General features: G+C 41.9%; 2 protein-coding genes across 2 annotated transcripts in view; both read right to left on the minus strand.

The window, feature by feature from the left end:
* Positions 1-20,037, minus strand: part of LOC115564576 (uncharacterized) — a 122,990-nt gene that overhangs the window by 59,315 nt on the left and 43,638 nt on the right. The window lies entirely within an intron of this gene.
* disco-r (disco-related basonuclin zinc finger protein) overlaps positions 1-20,037 on the minus strand; it is a 32,647-nt gene that overhangs the window by 5,795 nt on the left and 6,815 nt on the right. Inside the window, exon 2 of the mRNA XM_089263471.1 lies at positions 5,229-5,265. The gene's annotated coding sequence lies outside the window, so the exon portion shown is untranslated. The remainder of the gene's footprint in view (positions 1-5,228; positions 5,266-20,037) is intronic.

The raw sequence follows: 20,037 nt of genomic DNA on the forward strand, positions 1-20,037 counted from the left end.
CAAGCACCAGTGCCAATACGAGAAGAAGACGCTGACGCTCTGACGGTCTTCGTGCTGTCGACCATGGCCACTTCCACTTCAAATTCCCATGTCACATTCTTGTGCGCCGCACAAGAGGCGATCTCCATGTCGATGTCTAGCCAAAGACCGCCATGGCACCAGCCATAGAGCTAGCCAGACCCCCCCTACCAGCCCGTGCCCCAACCCAAGTCACAGCTCGTGATCGCGATCGCGATCGCGATCGCCATCGCCATCGCTATCATTGTGCGACTCGGATACGCAAATTATGATTGGGAACGGCCTCGTCATCGTTCAACATCGTTCCCAAATGGTAAGCAGCATTAGCCGATCATTAAGCAACGAGACGAGCACAAATTGCGCCTAATATCACCTAAATAGGTATATCGAATAGTGGTATGCGTATTGCCAACGAGAGCAACAACACCTTGTCGCAAATGCGTCAACACGAGCAGCGCTGCGACTGAGTCAAATAGCGAACTGAGACAATTTAGTTGTTGTTTTAACAGGTTGCGAATTGCAAGAGATGAAAAACGAAAAATGTTATTGGAGACAACGACTGTATGCTTTATGCTGCTTTAACAGATTGAGAATTGCAAGAGATGAAAAGAGCAAAATGTTATAGGAAATAAAGAAAAAGATATGACAACTGCTGTATGCTGTATGCTGTATGCTGTATGCTGTATGCTGTATGCTGTATGCTGTATGCTGTATGCTGTATGCTGTATGCTGTATGCTGTATGCTGTATGCTGTATGCTGTATGCTGTATGCTGTATGCTGTATGCTGTATGCTGTATGCTGTATGCTGTATGCTGTATGCTGTATGCTGTATGCTGTATGCTGTATGCTGTATGCTGTATGCTGTATGCTGTATGCTGTATGCTGTATGCTGTATGCTGTATGCTGTATGCTGTATGCTGTATGCTGTATGCTGTATGCTGTATGCTGTATGCTGTATGCTGTATGCTGTATGCTGTATGCTGTATGCTGTATGCTGTATGCTGTATGCTGTATGCTGTATGCTGTATGCTGTATGCTGTATGCTGTATGCTGTATGCTGTATGCTGTATGCTGTATGCTGTATGCTGTATGCTGTATGCTGTATGCTGTATGCTGTATGCTGTATGCTGTATGCTGTATGCTGTATGCTGTATGCTGTATGCTGTATGCTGTATGCTGTATGCTGTATGCTGTATGCTGTATGCTGTATGCTGTATGCTGTATGCTGTATGCTGTATGCTGTATGCTGTATGCTGTATGCTGTATGCTGTATGCTGTATGCTGTATGCTGTATGCTGTATGCTGTATGCTGTATGCTGTATGCTGTATGCTGTATGCTGTATGCTGTATGCTGTATGCTGTATGCTGTATGCTGTATGCTGTATGCTGTATGCTGTATGCTGTATGCTGTATGCTGTATGCTGTATGCTGTATGCTGTATGCTGTATGCTGTATGCTGTATGCTGTATGCTGTATGCTGTATGCTGTATGCTGTATGCTGTATGCTGTATGCTGTATGCTGTATGCTGTATGCTGTATGCTGGGTGGGTAAATACATATGAATCTATATTAAAATGTAAGAGACGAGTATTATGCAGTTACCTATGCCCGCGTGCAAAAGTTCCCATTGAACGTTCTCAGATATACAACAGATTACTTAAGCATTGAACAATGTCACTTTCAATAAATAATATTGTTATTGACAATTGTACATGTGTCCATAAGTAGATACAGATATATACATATACATATATATGTATATATGTGTACATGTCTGCTTCTCTTTGAAGCTCGTATTGTTTCGATATTATTGTTATTACGACAATCGCTTGTTGTTTGTCGTCTGTGGGCAGTTTGCATGACATATGTCATCTCGGGCAAGTCATTTAAATACTGCACAAATTGTATTTTAATTGCCACCTGTTCGTAAATATTGTTGTTGTTGTGTTGTAGTTGCTGTTGTTGTTGTTGTTGTAATGACATTTATTTCGATTACGCCAAGCTCAAAGCCCAGTTTACTTGACGCTCTTGGCTCTGGCCACTTGCCCAACAGAGATGAACGCTGGCCAAGTTTTAATTGCTTTCGACTGAGACATATATATGGGTATATATATGTATATATATAGATATATGTATGTATGTCTGTGTATATGTGTATCGTTTGTCTGTCTGTCGATTTATTTAGTTTCATTTGTCACTGTTGCCAAACAAGTTCTCAGCTGTGGCTTTGCCTGACGTTGTTGCTTATTGAAATATCTGTGTAATTATTTCAGGCGTTGCCCATATTTAACAAAATTAAATGACATTTTTTTTATTGTATTTCACCCAACTACGTTTGAAAGTGTGAATCAATGGGCTTCAGCTGAAAGTGATTTTCTATAATCAAAATTTCCGGCTTTTATACTCACAATAAATCACATTTGACCTGAACAAATTCAATTATAAAACTTTTTGACTTCCATTTGGTTGTGTCAACTGGTTCTAATGAAGCACCTTTACTTTCCCTAGAAATTCATTAAAATTTCATAATTCTCAAAAAGACCACCAGAAAATTAATACAGAAATATTCATCTCTCGGCTTAGCGCTGCCAAGCCGGGCCAGACCAGACACCAATCATCTTTATTGGCTTTATATGTATATATATTTAGAAATACTATATATGTATATACCTGTATATTTTTTGTTAAAGGTAACGCATTTCGAAGGCCATAAAGCAGAAGCCATAAATGCGTGTTAAAGTCGACCAACAAAAATTTCAAATGTCAACCATTAAACGAACCGAATGTCCCAAAAGATGCCATAAAGACGCGTTCAGGAGTTGGCTAAGAGAGAGAGAGAGAGAGCGAGAGAGCGAGGGGCAACCCAGAAGCGACAGCGTGTCGTATTCTCTCTATTTTGTAAAACTTAATTTATTAAACACATAAAAAGTGTCAACACGGCTTGCTGCATATAAAATATGTGTATATACAAATACACAAATACACGCATACACGCATACATACATACATATATATATAGATGTGTTGGTCAAGCCGGCAGCCGGCTGCTAACGCTCCAACGCTCCAATCTTCCCATGGTCTCCCTCCGCCGTCTGTGGCCGAGCCAGAGCCGCCAGCAGCGTGACCACCGCATCACTTCAGTTTTGATTATGAACGCCTCTGATCGCCTCCGACTGCCGCCGAACAAAGCTTAACAAAGTGATTTCAACAAAAATTTTATTTTTTTTCTTGTTGTTGTTGTTGTTTTTTTTTTAATATGCAAATCGCTTTAGGATCGTTGACGGACGCCGCTGTTGCATTGCCAACAGCAACAGCTACACCGCAACAACAACAACAATATCCAGAGGTGGGAAGCTAAGGCAACAACGGAGCGCCAACAGACGCTGGCATCCATGTGAGTGCTCAATGGCAGGACATGGACGCACGAACATGGACACACGAACAGGGACATGGGCATGGGCATGGGCATGGGGCATAGCTATACGGGCTGGCGGTTTTTGGCATTGCCTCTGACACATTTTGGGCGACAAATGCATATTCATCTTCGGCGACTAAGACTGTGGCGCTACTTGTACCGGCCGAGTCCCCATGTCTCTCCCGATCAGTTCTGAATGTGTTGGCTCTTTTTTCTTTTCGATTTTGTTTCTTTTGCTTTTTGGGAGCACAGCAGGAGCTGGCATTCTCCGTATTGTTCACAGCTTTGTAAGACCCTTGGCTCAGTGAACGCAATTTAGAGCTGAGCCCTGTGTAATTGAATCAAGCACCAGAGATGCTCAGCCAAGCAAATCAACAGATAGCAAATGGAAAACGACCGAACGAACGAACGACCACGATCGGTAGGGAGGCAAGGTGTGAATTTGCCACTATGTCCTAAATATAGCCACCAAAAGGTAGACAAGTGGAGTTGAAATGCATGAGATCGATGATGACAGTGGCTCTACACTTGGTCGATAAGCAGGGAGGCACGATTATTTCCCTATTGCACAGTTGGAGTCAGTTAACTTCATATATTATGATACAACATTTTAAATATCATATCGGATTTTATTTAAAGGATGTGAGCGAGCTAGTCACAAATCGATATTTATCGATAAAACTCCATAGTATACTAAGCTTCAGTTAAATAAAATTATTTTACGAGGATTCATAATTTTTAATTGCTTAAATCTTAGTACTGACGATAACAGAATTGTGAATCGATATTTATCGATTAGAATACCAAATTCGACTTCAATAGAAATTATCAATTTCAACTTGCTTAAATTGGATAGAGATTGATTGAGAACAAATTGCAAGATACATGTACATATCGATAAATATCGATTCGAACTCTTAATTACTCTTAATAATTCTTACTTAAAATTTCTCATGATTGAGAACATTAGTTACTGCCATCCGTTTCGAACACAGATTGCTATTTGAAATTTATAACTAACTCAGCTTATCAGGAGGCAAATCTGATATTTCGTTATTCCATTTTCATATTTTGTGTAAGCCGAAGAATGTGTAAAGGCTCAAAATGCCAAATAACCATTGTGGAGCAGCAGTTTACGCCCTCCCTTGCTGTGGCGTCATCAACCTGACGACAAATTTATGAGTTATGATACGCTCACTTGGCCACAGGTAAGCCAAAAGCCCTGAAGACAGCCGGACCCCAAAAAGTGGGAGGAAGGGGGGAGAGAGAGAGAGATGAACGGAAAGACTCGTAAATACATTGCCATATAAAAAGTCATTTGGTGAAGAAGAGCCAAAAGCGAAAGAAGCGATGCAATACGAGAGACACAAAACGATACGAAACGATACGAACTGAACCGAACTAAACTGAGCTGAACCGAACCAAAGACAAGAGCCCATTCTTATATCTTATTTGTAGCCGGGAGCGAAACAAACGATTGATTGAAGGCAAGGCGGCGGCTTTGTTCATGTGCTACAACCATCGCATTTAATGAGATTTATATCAGTTTTTAATAGCTTTGTGACTCTATTGTGTTGGCCCGGTATCTGAGGCGCATATCTGAGGGCATCTCGGTCCGCTTAAGATATGCTACGAAACAATAAAAATTAGTCTGTTGTAACATTGTCAAAAACGCCTATGAGTGACCGGCAAAAAGGTAACATGAATGCATAAAGCAACAGACACACAACCGACATAATCTTTGCCACCAAAGCTTCAGATCAGTAAAAGGCTGCAGCAGCCATCGATACTTACATATTGAGAAAAGTGCATAGGCCTCCAAAATCAACATCTGCAAATAGAGATTGTGAGTGCGAATTAGTTAATTGAAAAATGGAAAGTACGCGATATAAGATCATTGATAATAACAGACGTATGATCTGCTTAGACTATAATCGACTTTTTATCGAGCTTTTAACGGCACATTTACTTTGATAGTCTTATCGATAATAATGTTATAAATACTCTGTTAAATTGTTTGGATGGTTAAAAGCCATATCTAACTATATTTCCAGTCTTCGTATTGAAGATTGTATATACTTTCGATATCATATAAAAATCGATAGTAAAGCTATCGATAGTTTGACCAATTAAAGACCGTTAAAGCGCTCATTTCTATTTGGAACTGATCTTTCTGATATATGTAACTTATAAATAACTAATTATCGATAACTGTTCTATCGATAGTCCAATTTTGCTAAAAATCAAACAAATTTATTAACCAATGACATGTCAAAGGTTTGTTTATATATCTAATAGAGTTCACTTCTGATTACTAATGCTGCATATATACACACAATTAGATACTGATAACAATGTTATCGATAGCCAGCGTACACACGCAAAAGCCTTCAATGACAATCAAAAATGCTCCGTTTATTATATACATATGAGAATATTTTTTGCTAACACATTTGTAATGCGGCATAAAGCGAATGCCACGAAATGGTGTTAATTCAAATCAAATGACAAAATATAATAAACGACCATAAAATTTAATCCGAGTCTTCTCTAATACGATACGGCAAAAATGTGCTAAGTGCCTTGTGCAAACACAAGATCCCACGACATTCGCTCGCCGGCAGACAGTAAACTATTCGTAGATATTAGAGAGTTGTCAGTCGACTAGGTTCAGGAACGTTTGATGTAATAAATATGCGATAATTTGTGAAACATTTACGTTGGCTATCGATAAGTAAGTATCGATTTGTCATATTAAAAAACAAGTAAGAAGACTCTAGTCGAGACTGCTCGACTAGGAGATACCCTGAACCCTCCAAGCTGATATTCTTATCATTCTGCACTTCTTTTATGCACGCACACATACACATGCATCCACCCTCACGCGCCCGCGCTCTGCTAACTGCGCAGTAAGCAGCGACTGCGCTTGGGCTGCGCTGCAGTGTGGGCAATAGTATGAGAATTTATTTGATAAATAACTTTTTTTGTAGACATGCAATCTTAATGAAATTTTCAGAGCGTAATCATATGGTCAAAGTGTGTGTACATTCTAAAGCACAAGTCTCTAGTACTTGAAATACGTTTTTTGCAAATTGGGGGCGGAGGGGGCGTGGTATCCAAAATCTGTTGATTACAAAATGTTTGTATTCATCATATATATATACACAGTAAATCTGAAGTCTCTATGTCTAATAGTATTCCAATGAGGCTCAAAAAACAAAATCAATTTTTCGATTATTCTCGATAAAAAAGTTATCGGATGAGTTATCGAAAAAATAAAGCAAACTCGTACTGCGTATGGTATACACGAGTATGCACAAAAAATTTCAGCTCTCTAGCTCTTATATCTTCTGAGATCTCGGCGTTCATACGGACGGACGGACGGACGGACGGACGGACGGACGGACGGACGGACGGACGGACGGACAGACGGACAGGGCTATATCGACTCAGCTCATCGTGCTGATCAAGAATATATATACTTTGTGGGGTCTGCGATGATTCCTTCTGCCTGTTACATACTTTTACACAAAAACATTATACCCTGATTTCCCATTTTCAATGGGTTCAGGGTATAAAAAAAAAAATACTCCAAGGCAGAGTCAGTTGACAGCGTTTGACACAAAGTGGAAAATAGAAAACCAATTAAACTGGCTAATCAAATATTATTGTCATTAGCACTACGAAAAAAATTTAAACGGCTTATTAGCAGTACCATTTAGGTACTACTGTCCGCTGTCAAAACACTGTGCTGACTGACCGACTACATAGTGGATTTGATGATAAAGGTGAAATGGAAAAGAGTTTGACATTGTTGAAAAATAACAAAAACAAACATTTTAATTTCATAAATATTCCGATTTTCGCTATTATCTTCTGATCTGTAAACTTTTCTGATTTATACTAGTTATAGGTTTTATCATATTGTTATTGTTTACCCCAACAAAATGTATTTCTCCCACTGCTGCATATTTAGAAGTCGTGCATACCCGCTGCTATTCATATATTATTCATATTTTTGTTCAGTGCTTCTTTTCACTGGCCTTTTCTCAAGTTTGTTTGGCTTTAAAACTTGGACAGTTAGCAGCTTAAATTCGTTTTTAACAATGCAAATATTGTATATAGCAATTAGCAGTATTATCAGATGTGTATTATATTTTTTCTAAAAAGGCACATGTCAACGTCGCAAAGACGTATGGATGCATACATACATACGTACGTACGTAGATGAATACTCATAAACGATTCAAATGATCAAAACGAACGAAGCTGATGTTGAAGAAGAAGAGGCAAAATTGAATTGACAGTTGATAAGTTGATGGCGAAACTGTATGTGATTGGCAGTGGCGCACTTGACAATCCTGGCGACGACCATATGCGCCTCCTTTAGCATTGACGTTGTAATTGAATCAATAATAAAATCAAAAGGTGCTCTTGCCGCACCCTCACCCCGCCCCAGACCCTTCTACAATGACAACAACAACAACAACAACTGGAACTGCATATAGCAGCCAAGCGTGTCCGTGTCCGTGTCTGTGTCTGTAACGGCGCCGGTGTCCGTGTCATCGTCAGCGGCGGGAACGGGGCAGCAAGCGCACTTGAGCAAGGCTGACTCGCTCGCACCCTCATTGTATGGAGTGAAATGTGAAAAAGTGTTGTTGGGGTTGTCCTGGGTTTCTGACATCGGTCGTCGGATCTGGGGCTGATCCATACGCCTTACACCTTCAATTGAACAATGAAGCTTGACTAACTGACTGACTGATTGACTGACTGACTGACTGGCTGGCTGACTGACTGGCCGTCGTTCCATGTGTCTGTGTGAGTGAGTGTCTCTTTTGCGTTTTAGAATTTGTTATAATGTGTATGTATATATTTCATTTTTTGAACTGTCTCCCTGACAGCCTACGAACATTTTGAGTGACGTACAAAATGATGTCGTGTTGTCGTTGTCGTTGCCGTTTGCCGTTTGCCGTTTGCCGTTGTGTCGTGCCACGTCCACGTCCACATCCACATCCACATCCACATCCACGTCGACGTCCACCAGGTTGACTCTTTTAGCTGTACCGCCGGCATTTGGCATTGCTACGAGGGCCCCGTCAGTTGGGTCCGACATGGCAGTAGTGACTTTGACTTGAATGTGCGACAAGAGAGTGCGCGCGATTTTCGAGTGCGACGTCAAATCAGCTAAGTTTTTAATACCCTGTTAACAATGCGTTGACTTTATGGGTAGTTATAGCAGTGAGCATCAGGTTGAGTCCCGTCAGATCTTCATAGATCTTCACATCTTACGAATCCATTAGAATGCATTTAGGTCTTTAGCACATATCGAACATTAACCCTTGGGTGTGCGCGCTGAGACTTCCTAATATATGGGAGCATATATGATGCATTCCGCTGACGTTTTATGGCCTAGTTGGGACTAGTGAGCATCGTGACAATTGGGCATAAATCATAATGCATCCGCACAAGGGTTAACGACGAAGTTTGGCGTCGTCAACTGCCTAAGGAACGTTCTGAAGTTGTTTGGCATTATAATCTTTGCTTTTCGCGCTCGCACGAGCTCTGACACTGCGATTGTGACTGGCGACTGAGACTGGCGACTGAGACTGAGACTGAGACTGTAACTGTGACTGCAACTGAGCACTGAGAACTGCCAACTGAGAGCTCGGACCGGGACAGAGGACAGAGGACGGCGGATGGAGGACTGAGGTCTGAGGACTGAGGACTGGCATTCGCCGGTTCGCGTTTGCGTTTCTTTGAAAGGCACACGTCATGGCTGTGTCAGTGTTTATGCCGGCCGAGCGCCCGACCATGCATTATATACGTAGACAGGCGCTCAGTCAGTCAGTCAGTCAGCCAACCAGCCAGCCAACCAGCCAACCAGCCAGTCAGGCAGTCAGCCAGTCAGTCACAAAGGAAGCACTTGAAAAGTGAACACGTTAACGGGGAAAAATAGTTCGTCGCCTCCTCCAAATGCCATTCTCAGAGACCGCCTCGGGGCGTATGAGTGGAAGATGGCAGAAGGTGAATTGTGTCGCCCGAAAACACTTGCGAATGCCTCTCGACTCTGTCAATCCAAACCAATTCAACACGGCACAACAAAAAAAAGAGAAAACGAAAAGAACTAAGAAATTATGTAAACAATTGGTTGGTGAAGCGGTGCAATAAGTTCGAATTCGTTTGATGTGCATTCTATCGAGGTGTTTAACGGAAAAACTGACTGAATGTCGTCTATAATAACATTTGACTGCTCTCATTTGAAATTGGTTAGGATCCATTGAGGTTGCATAGGGTGGTTTAGTGCTAAGAATTGATTAGATTGCGAGAGAGAAAGAGACGAATAGAGGCAAGGAAGCTATGGCTCAACTATGTCTAGAAACCCTTCAAGAAGAGTCTAGTTCATAATCCCCATGTCATTATTAATCCATATTCCTAGGATTCTAAATGCTTAATCGAAGTAATCTATGAATCATGGTATTCCACATTAACAGAAGAACACTAATCAATGGGCGGAGTAGAGGACGTCTGCTCCATCCCTAAATCCGAAATGAGTTAATCTTCGCTTAAGACCCATAACAAAACTTCTCTCTTGGCCAACTGAACTTGGCTAGCAAACTAAATTCAAATTGAACTCGACATAGCCTTAATTTAGTCATAAGTATTTAAATGTAAGTCAAGGACCGGGTCATGAGCAGCTGGTAGATCTAATTTGTGCACACTCTCTGCTCGAGGTTAAGTTCAGTCAAGTTAAGGTCCGCCAGTCGCCCCATTGAATGCTCGATTCAATGTGATGCTGAGCTGGCCGAGAGATTACTGGCTCCGGGCGATGCGGTGGCTGCGACGTTTAGGCCGTAACTAAACCAGACAAAGTTGATCGGGCTTATACCGATCGGCTGCGGATCAGCAGCTTATGCTGGTTCCACTGCGTAACTAAGCGGAAAGAGCAGAGTATAGCAGAGCAGCGAGAGATGGAGAGGGGACGAGGGAAACGCGGCACTGTACAGGCGGTGGGCAGGTGGGCCTGGGCACCGTATGTGGTCGCTCTCTGAAGTCAATTCCTTGACCATGCAGCGTAAGCTGACCAAAGAGGCCTCTGGGGCAGCGGATGAAAAAAAAAAAAAACTGAATAAAAACAGAAAAAAACGCAGTTTTGCGTCTGCAACGACGACAGCCTCCAGTTTCAGCTGCAGCGCAGCGGTCGATTTTTGCGCACTCAAATCGAAATAGGCCATGGATCTGCCTGCGGTTGTCAGTACTCGATGTTGTTGTTGTTGTTGTAGTAGCTGGTGTTGTTGCTGGTGTTGATACTGTCCGCGTCGGCGTCGCTTTTGGCCATCAGATCACACATTCCCAGGTACAACACGGCCACAGTCGCAGCCATAGTCCGTATCGATATCGCGCTGAACGATATGGACAACCGTTTGTTAGTTCTTCTCTTGCCTCTTGCCACAATGGCAATGTGTCTGTTGTGTGTATGTGTGTGTGTGTGTGTGTGTGTGTGTGTCGATTCACAGTGATACTTTTACGAGCAAATGTTACCCAATCTGACGATTACAGACACCCATATCCATGGCAATTTGTTGCTATCTTATTTTCTCATCCTATCGGCGGCACGGCAGGACTCTTTGTTTTGATATTGCCGACGCGTTGATCGCCAACACCGATAAAAGTGCAAAACAGAATCAAGTTCACACACATGTGTGCGTGTGTGTGTGTGTGTATGTGTGTAGGAGTATTTACGAAGACTATAGGCTGCACTCATTCATATTTTGAGTGGTTTTCTCTTTGTTATGGCCAATCACTCATTGAAACTTAAAGTTCTCATGCCTTGCCAGAATACAGCAAGGGATATTATTATAATATTACTATTGTTATAACTATTATTATTGTTACTAAATATTGTATACAGCATACAGCATACAGCATACAGCATACAGCATACAGCATACAGCATACAGCATACAGCATACAGCATACAGCATACAGCATACAGCATACAGCATACAGCATACAGCATACAGCATACAGCATACAGCATACAGCATACAGCATACAGCATACAGCATACAGCATACAGCATACAGCATACAGCATACAGCATACAGCATACAGCATACAGCATACAGCATACAGCATACAGCATACAGCATACAGCATACAGCATACAGCATACAGCATACAGCATACAGCATACAGCATACAGCATACAGCATACAGCATACAGCATACAGCATACAGCATACAGCATACAGCATACAGCATACAGCATACAGCATACAGCATACAGCATACAGCATACAGCATACAGCATACAGCATACAGCATACAGCATACAGCATACAGCATACAGCATACAGCATACAGCATACAGCATACAGCAAACAGCAAACAGCATTCAGGGTTCAGGATATCTCCCTAGATTTAATACAATCGTTGGCTCTAAATAAATAATCTTTAGGCCGATCGCAATATTATTGAATTACATGAAAGACTTATGCAAGTTCTTTTGGTCAACCCTCAGTCAACTTAGGAACGTCTTCCAAGTAAATTTCCAAATATTTTCATTTATTTTACAACACTTGGCATTGTGGCAGCTTTAAGCGACTTTTAGGCATACACTGCAAGAAAACTGTTGACAATAAATTAGTTAGCTGAAGCTTTTTGCACTCTTTGCATGTCGCTTGCTCGTGGCAAGGTGTTCTCACGTTTTTCGTTACGTTCTTTATTTCCCATCGTTTTTTCGCCTTGGCATTTTCTTCTGTCCTTTTTTGCGTGTTTTCCTTTAGTGCTAACCAGATGTACTTATTGAACAGGAAGGACATGGAACCATCCGAAACTCTTCAACAAGTTCAGCAGTCATCAATCAGTCAGTCATCTATATAGATATACTCGCTGTGACTGGCTATGCGGCGTTGCCTTTGCTTTGCCTCACTTTTGGGCATTGTCTTTTGCGGCCCCTCGGACAGCCGCCCGCCGTTCGCTCCGCCTCCGCCCCCCCCTGCACCCGTTCGAGTGTGTAGAATTTTTCGGTTGCGTCTGAAAGGTTTTATTTATTTATTTTTATGCGGCATTACATGTATTTTCCTTTTTATTCTCATGCCTGCTGTTGCGGCGGCTGCTGCTGCTGCTGCTGCCAGGTGAGATGTGAGCGATGCCGATGCCATTGCTCCTTTGCCCCGCCTTCCGCCTGTCGCCTCCCGCCTCTGCTCCTGTTCCTGTAACTGCGGCTGTTCCGTTTGCTTATTGAGCTTGAGAAGAGATAAGTGGCTTCTCTTTTATTTTTTTCTCTCCTTTGTTTTTTTTTATTTTACTTCTTTTCTGATGTTGGCTGATCTACGACGCGGATGCGAGTGCTGAGGCGGTAAATGGCGGGGCAAAGTTTTCTCGTTCGCACATTTTATGATGGCTGAGATTGCCATACTTTTTAGCTGCTCCTTGTCCCTGTCTCCCTGTGTATGTGTGTGTGTGTGTGTGTGCTGTTGAGTGATTGGATTGGCTTGGTTCGCTTTGGATTGAGCCGAGTTAAGCTGTGCTCTTGGCCATATTGATGGCAGGTGTCTCTCGTCTAACTGTTTGGCTGCCGATTCAACTTCGATTTCGACTGCGACTTCGATTCGTTCTTTGTCGATTTGGTTGCCATTGTTTTTCATGTTTTCGCGTTTAGCATCATCATCCGCATCTTCATCAGCAGCATTATCATCATCAGCTTCGCTCCAACACCGTCAACCGTCGTTGTCGTCATTTTGCGCCATTGTGGCAAGCAGCGGCAACTGGTTTTCTGGACATCGTCGTCCCTCAATTCCCATTCCCATACCCATACCCATACCGATACTCATCCCCCAGCCCTCCCGCACAACGCCCCCGCCAGCCAAGAGACTGTCCTCAATCGCAACTCCATTGCCTGCGTTTGTCTTTTAGCCAGAATTGCCAATCATTCGCAGCCGCAATAAAATTACATGAGTAAAATGTGTCCGCGAGCATTCGTGGTACTTGATCGTTTTCAAGAGTGCGGTAATCGGTTTCAATTTCATCTTTATAGTGTTATGAAACTTGGGGTCCGCAAAAAGAGCTTTCGGCCAGCTGAACGCCGCCACCGACACCGCCACCGCCTCCAACACAAGTCACAAACTGCACTCAGCTCACTCTGGCCGACAGCAACAGCTGCACAGGCGCCGTTTCATGTTAATTCAATGGGGATTAGATTTCGTTCTTTGACATAAGATCTTATAATGCATTCATATATCTTGGTATGTATAGCACCAGAAGAAGTGGACAGCAATGCGCATTTATTAATTAAAATGTTCATTTGAGTTCTCGATAGTATCGCTAATCGATATCTGTAAATTAAAAAGTTATAGTTGATCACAATATATCGATCATACAGCCATCCATGGAACGTCCAAATATATAATCTGAGCAAAAAATGCATCAAAATCAAAATCGATGTTTTGACGATTAATTATCGATATATGATTGATCGATAGTCACATCTTGTTTATCTACGGTTTATCAATATATTAATTTTAGAAATCTGGACAACCTATTATCGATCAACTTTTTAGGATATATCGATATATGCAGCTAATATGCAAACGAACAGGATATCGAACGATATACATCGATTATCTTAATATTTCGATAATTTTCATGATAATTTGATGGCACGTTAAAATGTAAACACATAATACTAGCTATGTAGCTTTTTGTATTTATTGCAATCGATAAATATGCATATCGATATGTAAAGGCTGCCGTAAACTAGCAATTGTTGCAGCAGCATGTAAATAGCTATCGTTGCTACTCAGCTGTGGCTTAGCCAACGCGAAGCCAAACACTGGATTAGCCCCCCCTAACAGTAAGCCCCATTGCATTGGCATTTGTGGATACTCAAGCATGGCTAATGCCATAACTGAGCTCACTGAGCTAAGCCGGCCAACGCCGCCACTGGTTGACCAGGTGCGATCAGCATTTTAGAGACGCAGCTGCCGCTCAACGTCGCCGTCGCCGTCGTCGTCGTCGCTGTTGTCGTTGTCGTTGTCGACGCTCTCACACCCAACGCTTACATCCGCTGGTCAAAGATGGACGTTGCATGCCGCCAGGCGCTGCTGCTACAGCAACAGCAACAGCAACGGCAACAGCAACAGCTACAACTACAGCTCCTGCTGCTGCTCCTGCTCCACCATTTATTGTGGATTGCCCGCCCTGCCCGCATTTGGCGGCACTGCCCTGAGTTTCAGTCGATCCTGTGCCGCAGCCGCAGCCGCAGCCGCATCCAAAGCCGTAGCCGTAGCCTCTTTGCCTGTAGAAAGCAATTCACTGTAATTGCTTTGTGACTTATGGCCCGGCCCAACTTGTGCGCTCGCCGATCGTCAGTCGGCAGGTAGCCAGGGCCAGAGACTGCCAAAGCTAAAGCCCAACCTGGAGCGCTATGCAGTCAGTCTGTCGAAATGGTAGTGGTAGTGGCGTCTTGACCTTGTCATGCCATTAAATAAATTCAAACAGAAACTAAACTCGGCATGTTCTACGACTCGCTTGCTCCCTCTCTCTCTCTCTCTCTCTCTCTCTCTCTCTCTGCGTTGTAGATGTCGACGGCCCAGGCCTAGTCGTGCGACATGACAAGTGTCCGCCTAGACCCCCACCCACAGCCCGTCACCCGCTGAACCGCTGCAGCTTTAGCTTTAGCTTAAAGCCCAATAACCGACCCCACCCCCTTTGCGTGCTTCATCACGAGCCGCCGTCAACGGGCTGCCGTTTCTGGCATTCGCAACCGCAATCGTGATCCACTGGCCACAGGTCATGGCCGACTCGCCCCACTCGCACCGCTCAGTCGACAGGCCCCACTAGCATTAGCTATATAACGAGTTGCCATATTTTGATGGATTCGTCTCTCAGAGGTGTAAATATTAACCAAAGGGCAGTGCGAAAACGTGCAGCGAACCACCGAACCACCAAGCCACCGAAGCCAAGCCCCATTCCCGGTTCGTCATCTTCGTTCCGCTGTCAATTGGGAAGCCTTGTGTGCGTGCTTAGCGCAGTTGTTGTTGCTCTTGTAATTGGTTAAAGCTGCTGCTGCTGCTGCTGATCTTGCTGATCTTCTTCGGCTATCCCAAGCTCATTCCAAGTCAGCTTCATGGCCAGAGCAATAGAGCGAAATTAGACGTCCATTGATGACTGCCACTTGATGTTCGCTGAGCACACACATCGAAATACCAAGTTCGCAGACCTAAATTAGTTCAGGCTGCATAATTGTCTGAGCCACAATGCGATAGCATTAAGTATATGGATCCATTTACTCATGCTCTTCATTGTAAGCTTAACATGTACGTTAACATGCACTTGAAAGTGCTAAATTTATTTTATGGACTGCTTTGCTGGCGTCAGATTAATGAAATCATGTGTTTCGAACTCATGTTCCTTGTAAGTTTAACATGTAGTTTAGCATGTACTTTAATATACTTTTACAAGTGCTGCATTTCTTTCGACTGTCTGCCTAAAATAGTGAAATAGGATAGCATAAACTTTATGCTATGCTTTTATGCCATAAAGTGATCTAAATTGTTTCTGACTCTTGCTCATTGCAAGTTTAACATGTACTTTAACACTGAGCTCAAATTTAATTTAACAATTTAAGCGTTTAGCAGACATTAGAAATAGGTTTATGCAAGCAACATGTTTTAACGCTGCTTGCAAATTTAATATCTACTTTGACATGCACTTGCATCTCTCAAGTTTCTGTCATCGAAGAAAATCTTAACTGACTTCAATTTGTATGGCATTATTGGTTATAAATAAAAAATTTCTATTAAAAAATTTCTATTCTACAGACCTTCGAACTGTGTTAATGCAAGAATAATTTTTCCCGTTACTTAATAATTAGATTTATGTTCTAACATGAAGTTTATAATCGATAGACCTTTATTAGACTTTGACAGTTTTATCATAACAAAATGCATTTCTATCAATGCCAACTCAAATTTAAACCTTTCCCTGTACAGTCCAGCTTCTTTAGCTTCACTGTACTTTAAACTCCTTTGGAGCAGCATCTGAACCTCTTTAGCAATGTTTGGCCAAAATATCAACTAAAGCTTAATCTCGATACTTTCATTTGGCATGCTCGATCGAAGTCCGCAACTCTCACCAGTCCAAAAAAAAAAGGAGAAGAAAGATGAAGAAGATGAAATAATAATAATAATGATCGAAAGCACATTTGGAGAGATGTGGGATGAGGGGGAGACGGATGACGGTGTACGAATGCATTGTCATCCCGTTGTTAATGTTGTCTTCGGCTCTGCAGCACAGCGCCAACTGCTGCCAGTTATGACGAGTGCCCCCCACACCGAGCCGATCCAAATCGAGCCAAGTCGAGTCGAGTCGAGGCGACTCGAGTCAAGTCGAGCAGAAGCCCGACTGTGCCACCAAGAACATTGACTAATCAACATATCAGCACGATGGCCATGGCCACAGAGAGAGAGAGAGAGAGAGAGAGAGAGAGAGAGAGAGAGAGCGGGAGAGACAGTGCCAGCTGGAGGGCAGGGAGCGAGCTGGCGTTGCGTGTTTGCGACCAACCCATGCGGCGTGGCAATTGCAGCAGATAATGGTGCAAAGTGCCGGCCAGATCATGGCAAAAATAAAAATAAAAATAATAATAATAAAAAAAAAACTATATATGAAACCAAAGGGGATCCCGAAATGAATCGCATCGACGCGACATGGCACGGCGGCAAGTTGGCGACTATCGATGCTGGATGCGTGCCCGCTCGGCATGCTTGGACCGGGCTTGTCATTAGCTTACAGCTGCCAGCGTGAGCTCAATTACAGGCGCTGCGAACAGCTTTGGAGCACTGGCCTGGGGGCCAGGAAATCGCTGGCTATTACAAAAATGTCCCAGTTCATCAATAAATACGAGTTTAATTGTGTGACACTGGATGTCACCCGATGCCCATTAAAGCGGCCCCAGCGCTCGACCTTGAGACTCGCTAACTCGCTCACTCGCTCACTCGCTCACTCTCAGTCGCCCGCTCGCTCTCCTCGCCCGGATCTATTTCCAGCGACTAATTGCAGGCCGGCAAAACCAATCGAAAATCTTATTTGGACCAAAACATAAACATAAAGTTTGCCCCGCGGCCATCATCAGCGCAGCTCGTTAAAACTTAGGCGATGCCGACAGACAGAGAGAGATAGTGTGCGAGAGAGAGAGAGAGAGAGAGAGAGAGAGAGGCAGATGCTGTTGGCTTTCTTTAACAACATTTGCCCTGTTTGGCATGCGTGATAATTTGAATATAAAAGCATATTACTTAGCCCCCAGCTTGGGTTACTTGGAAAGCTGATGAGCGCGTACCATGACGACTACATCAAGCCAAACAAGAGAGAAGAAAACAACAACAACAACAACAACAACAAAAGACAGAAAATCAGAAAAAAAAAAAACACACATTTCTCAGACATCAAAAATGCATAATTAATTTACATTTGAACCCGACTCATGTCTCTATCCACAGTTTCCCAGCCAGCCATCAGACGGCCGCCCAGAGAATTGTCAACGTCAGCCGGAGCTGGGCTGAGAGCCAAGAAGCAGCTAAAGTTGATTTGCTTTTTGTGGAGCAATTAAACGCAGTTTACGATGTGAAAAGAAGCCATTAAGGTCGCGCATGTCACAAATTAGCCAAACTTACAAAACATTTAAGCTTTCAAGACGCCGAAACAACAGCTAAAAGCAACAAACAGTCGAAGCCAACATAACAAACAAAACAAACAACAAGAGAGGAAAAGAGGGGGGAGAGAGATGGGAGCAGAAGCAGAGGAAGAGAAGTACCTAGACATCATTTACTGCAATGAGATCTATGTAGACATAGATATAGATATAGATATAGATATAGATATAGATATACATAGATATAGATATAGATATAGATATAGATATAGATATAGATATAGATATAGATATAGATATAGATATAGATATAGATATAGATATAGATATAGATATAGATATAGATATAGATATAGATATAGATATAGATATAGATATAGATATAGATATAGATATAGATATAGATATAGATATAGATATAGATATAGATATAGATATAGATATAGATATAGATATAGATATAGATATAGATATAGATATAGATATAGATATAGATATAGATATAGATATAGATATAGATATAGATATAGATATAGATATAGATATAGATATAGATATAGATATAGATATAGATATAGATATAGATATAGATATAGATATAGATATAGATATAGATATAGATATAGATATAGATATAGATATAGATATAGATATAGATATAGATATAGATATAGCTATAGATATAGATATAGATATAGATATAGATATAGATATAGATATAGATAGATAGATATAGATATAGATATAGATATAGATATAGATATAGATATAGATATAGATATAGATATAGATATAGATATAGATATAGATATAGATATAGATATAGATATAGATATAGATATAGATATAGATATAGATATAGATATAGATATAGATATAGATATAGATATAGATATAGATATAGATATAGATATAGATATAGATATAGATATAGATATAGATATAGATATAGATATAGATATAGATATAGATATATACATAAATAGGTGTATTATTCTTTTTCCAATTGCTGGCTATTCAACTTTAATAATACCCTAGGAATTCCATGCCTTCTGGCTGCAAATTATTTCCCAATTAGTTCTGCGCTTCCGATCGCTCAGTTTGTGGCATCTTTTTGGTGCAACCAATTGTTGCCGCACGCCCAGCTAGAGACGCGGACGCTGCCGTCTGTTAGCCAAGCATTTATAGAGTCATAACAGGCCAAGCAAAAGCCAACTACACACACACACACACACACACACACAGAGATGCTGCATCTGTGTGTGTTGGCAGAGTGCCAAAAAAGAAAAGCCGAAGAAAATGTTAAGGCTGTTAATGCCAGCAAAGCTTTGATTAGCATTTCACATTTGGCAATTGAAAGTCTTCGGCTAATCGTTTGGCATGGCCAGAACAAACCGATTGCAGCACGCAGCTGAAGCACAGCTAACGCATACCCTATAGCAACTGCCAAAGTGCCTTGACTGACTGATTGGCACTCACAGGGTGTTCGCTTAGAAAATCAAAAGCTTGAACAAATGATCTTCCATTGTAGTGCGGCAAAATGTTTATTAATAATTGTGATTGGGTAATTATATTTTTGGTTTCTAATTGACCTTGCCGGAGCTGAGCTGAGCGTCGAAAAATATGCATAGATGGAGATACAAATGGAGACAAAGATGGCGATGGAGATGGAGAGTTTGCCAATCTCTCACGGCCTCGTGACTTTGACTGTGACTCTGAATTGATTTTGTATGAAAAAAAATGCTGTGCATGAATTATGTACGCACAGCTATGTGTTTGCGTGTGTGTGTGTGTGTGTGTGTGTGTAGTCAGGCTGAAGCTGTGCGTTGCCCCCTCGCTGAAAAAGCGAGCAATTTGATGTTGCTTATTATTTCAGGCCTGACGATTAAAGACTGTGAGTGGCTCTAAAGCAACAGCAACAGCAACAGTAACTGTAAATGTATCTGTATCTGT

This window comes from Drosophila navojoa, chromosome X, assembly GCF_054131105.1.
Source record: "Drosophila navojoa isolate 15081-1374.11 chromosome X, UAZ_NAV_1.0, whole genome shotgun sequence".
NCBI lineage: Eukaryota > Metazoa > Arthropoda > Insecta > Diptera > Drosophilidae > Drosophila > Drosophila navojoa.